Source organism: Rhinopithecus roxellana, chromosome 9 (assembly GCF_007565055.1).
Source record: "Rhinopithecus roxellana isolate Shanxi Qingling chromosome 9, ASM756505v1, whole genome shotgun sequence".
NCBI lineage: Eukaryota > Metazoa > Chordata > Mammalia > Primates > Cercopithecidae > Rhinopithecus > Rhinopithecus roxellana.
This window is the reverse complement of record NC_044557.1, coordinates 137,469,456-137,474,219: the sequence shown is the minus strand read 5'-3', so window position 1 is coordinate 137,474,219 and position 4,764 is coordinate 137,469,456.

The following is a 4,764-nucleotide window of genomic DNA, read 5'->3' as shown; positions in this document are numbered from 1 at the left end:
GGATTGTCGGAGCCCACGAGTTTGAGACCAGCTTGGGCAACATAGTGAGACTCTGTCTCTGCAATTTTGTTTTTAATTTAAAAATTAAAAACCGGGAAGGAAGTGGAAAAATAGCTGGAGAAGCAAGTGTAATCAACAGAGGATTGTGTTTAATATAAGAAAAAACACTATGTGTGTATGCTGATGAGAAACTCAATGAATTGAAGATGAAATAGGATGAAAAATACAGAAGTGATACTCTACAACTCATGAGAGAGAAAGGGATATAGTACATGCATGGAGAAATTGGCCTTATATAGGAGCACAGAAAGTTCATCTAAAACAGTAAGAAGAAAGGTGATATATGTACATGACAGCTGATAGATATTTACTTTGTCAGTATAATGACTTATAAATGTTACTTTACTGATAATTAGCAATCAATAGCACACCAGTGACTAATGCTGTCAAGGTTTAGGTGTGTTTGCAGTCTGTGTGTGTTGATAACTATTGCATTAATGAAACTAATATTTTATAAGGTGAAGTAAAAAGATTTTAGTATAATATTCCTATTCCTAATTCTGTGAGTAACCAATGAAAGCTAAATTTCTTCAAAACATACTGCTTTTCCATAAAATTAAATAATTTCTTCTAATGTACCAAATAAAAAGATTCATTGTGAAATATATATTAATGCTCTCTAGAAAAGATTTAGTTTATGTGTTTTCTCTGTGATCATTTTCTTTCACGTAGACTTCGTACTTTCTTTTAATAAGAGAACATGACAATAAATGTTAGCTTTTCAAAAAATAAAAAATACAAAGTTCAATCTCATTGTCTTGCATTTGTAAAATATGACAAAACCTTATTTAAAAAACATTTTTCTGCAGTAATTTTGTTGTTGTTGCTTTCCTCTTATTCCACTGTTAATTATTCTCAGAAATTAACACTTTATGAACACATTTCTCATACATGGTGTAGAACAGTGGTCTTTAATTAATTGTTTATATAACTGCCCAACAGAACTTTGGGAAAATATGTATTCACTCATATGTTTTTAAGTTTACAGCTGATATTTCTATCATAACATTAAATAGTTGTGAATGATATAATTTCTAGTTTATTTTTTATTGTGTATAAGTTTTGATATATTTTCATCAAAATACTGAATCTGAAAATTTAGCTAATTCAATTTGTTAAAACTTTGTCCATAAATATTTTACTGGCAAATCTAATCTTCATTATCAACCAATCAGTCAGATCCAATAAACATGTTAATATTCTTCCTTTACAAGTATTTCACTTCCCAGTCCTACCTTGCATATAGGTATATATCTAGACAGGTACATATATACATGTATATATGTGTGTGTGTGTATATATACACATATATATGTATATATGTACCTGTCTAGAGTTACATATATATACCTGTCATACACATATATACCTGTCTAGATATGTACTTAGATATAGATACCTATGTATACCTATAGATATATACCTAGATATAGATACCTATATATACCTAGATATAGATACATATGTTTGATAGATACACATTTTCCTTGCCAAAAGTTTTTCATCTAGGTAAAATAAGATGTCTCACCTTCAATCATTTCATACTGAACCTGTCTTTGAATTGTTCTCAAAGGACCTTAATATGCCTTATGTAGCACTCCAGAAGTTTTACAGTTGAGAGAAATGAACCTTAGTAACATTGCAGATGAATGAGAGATTATTTGTTAAGTGGGGAAAATGCTATTGTGAAAGGGGTTGGAGGGAAAGAGAGAGTAATCATTTTCCCATGATCAACCCATAGACTTGTTCTTAGGCAAATTAATTTTAGGAAACAGAGATACGGAAACTCAAAATCTAGAACTAGAGCCCTTAAAACTGTCTGAACCCATATATACCTGGAAAATTTTTATGTGCTCCTACAGATATGCATGCACATACTGAAGACTGTGATTTAGAACAATGTGTGCTAGATTGAACATCTAAAAGCTACATTCTTTGTTTTGGCTGACTACAACTGACTTTTCTGTGTAAATCATTTAACTCACCAAGTATTAATTATATTTTTGCAAAGTAAGGGATTTGGTCTAAGGTAATATTTTCCAAAGAGTTTTCAAATGAATATTCCTCACAAAGTGTTCTTTAAAAAAAAAGGAGGGTGTGTGTGTGTATTTAAATAAATCTCTGGAATGCTGTAAAATGTGCTTTTTGTGGAGAGTAAAATGCACATTGGTAGAGTAAATTCATTGAGAATTTTTGCAGGAGAAAAACGTATTTAACTTCATTTAACCCATTGATTTCTAGACTATTTGATCATACACAATTGTTATTTTTGTATCATAGCTAATAGCACCACTAAGGGTTACTGTTCTAAGGAACATACTTCAAGAATCTGAGCCAGACTCTAGCTATACAGCTCCATGATTTAATATGAAACATGTAGCTTGATTCCACTAGTAACTGCATTCACTGTTCTTCTTAAATGATTCATCCATTCAATAGTGTTTAAGGTTTAATTAAGATAACTCAGGCTGCTCTGGAAAGAGCTAAAATAATATATATAATGATATTTTAAGATTCTATTATTTTATTTCTTTTCTATTTATACAAAATGCTCCTGCAGAAAACCATATGCATATATATAATAATATATAATAGATATAATAGATATAATATATAATATATAATATATATAATAGATAATATATAATATATATAATAGATATTATATATAATATATAATATATAGATATAATATATATAATATATATAATATAGATATAATATATATAATATAGATATAATATATAATATATATAAAATATAATATATATAAAATATAATATATATAAAATATAATATATATATAAAATATATATATAAAATATATATATATATTTACTACGGGGTATGAGTGAGACTCACCTTCCTTTTTACTTATAAAATTCAAATTGCCTGTAAGTAGCTCAAGTAGACCATGCAAAAATTCTGTATTAGTCTTCTCACATTGCAACAAAGATACCACTAAGATTGGGTAATTCATAAAGAAGAGAAGTATAATTGACTCATAATTCCTCTTGGTTGGGGAGGCCTCAGGAAACTTACAATTGTGACAGAAGACAAAGGGGAAGCAAGGACCTTCTTCGCATGGCAGCAGGGGAGAGAAGCACAGTGTGAACAGAGAAAAAATCTGCCATTTTAAAAACCATCAGATCTTGTGAGACTCCCTATCACAAGCACAGCATGGGGGAACTGCCCCCCATAATCCAATCACCTCCCCTCAGGTTCCTCCCTTGACACATGAGGATTACAGTTCAAGATGAAATTCGGGTGGGAACACAGAGCCAAACCATATCAATGTCTCTCTAGTGTATTGTCAGGATAGTTACCTGTTTCTCAGACTAGAGTCTGGGAATCTCAAGGATGAAGATACTACACTGGTTTCTTCAACTTTGGTACCTGCCTTGCACATATAAGTACAACAAATATTTCCTAAATGAATTTAACTCTTTCTGCCTATTCATGTGTATTTTATAAACAAGCCAGAGAGTCACTTTTGAAAACAATGGAAAGGATAGAAATAAAGGATAACAGGTTGCTAGACCATCTCTTTAAGTTCTAGAATTTTCAAGTGATCCTTGAAAATCCAAATGCATGACACGCCTGAGCCACTTTTGTCTTTTTTGGCAGTAATACCCTCGGAGTTCTTCTAGAGATTACTTTAGTATGACCTTGCAATTCTGAAGCCAGGCAGGCCTATTTCAATCAATCTGTTCTTTTCCAGATGTTTTTTCTACCACATCCTTTAACAGGGTTTAAAAATTTAATTCCTCTGCTGTTTAATGTATCAGGATTTTTTGGATTCATTGTATCACATACATGAGTTATGTTATGTGTGTTAGTTACACAGCAATGTTCTGTGTCATCTCACTGGGGTATTTCATAAAAATGTGGAAGCACAGATGGTGAAAATGTAATTGGAGGGTTGAAGCAGTTAAATTTGCTTACCTCATCTAGTGCTTTATAGAGTGTTTTGAAATAATTTTCAACTCAGATGGAAGTGCTTTCTAATACAGTTTGTAGTTTTCCTTGGGATAATGAGCTCCTAAAGAAAATACTTTTTTTTTTTAAGTATTAAGTTTCTTTTCATACAATTGTTTTACTTGCCATTTAGTGATTTCTTCTATGACTCATGGACTTATCACCTCACTGAGACTGATTATTTAGCAGTGAATACTGCCTCCTAACTGACTTGAGAAACCTGACTCAAAGTAATTTCTACTTAAGATGTTATTTCCTTCCTGTGTTTTCACTACTAATTTTTGCCAGCCCCAGAGTAAGAAAATAAGTCATCTTCAGGTGGAGACTCATTTCCTGACTTTTAATATAGTTGGTCAGTTATAGCTAAATGTAATCTAAGGAAAAATGTTTAAAAATAAGATAAATGTCTTATATTTTATAAATTGAGGGGACAACATAAAAAAGAGAGAAGAATCCTTTCACTGAAATTCAGTCATTATAATTGATCTTCCACTGAACTCATGCCAACATATTTCTGGAGCCCAGAACAGTATTTTCTAAAAAGAGAAATTCTGTTGTCAGAAATGTAAGTGATCTTCCCCATGGCTCAGCTAAGAAATTAATCAACGATAACACCCACCCAAATAAATTCAATTTTGTTTGTTTACTGGCTATCTTGATGTTTACTAACAAGTGGTCATAGAGATATGTCTCTATGTTATCAAAAGGAGGTGTGGTCTTAAGTTA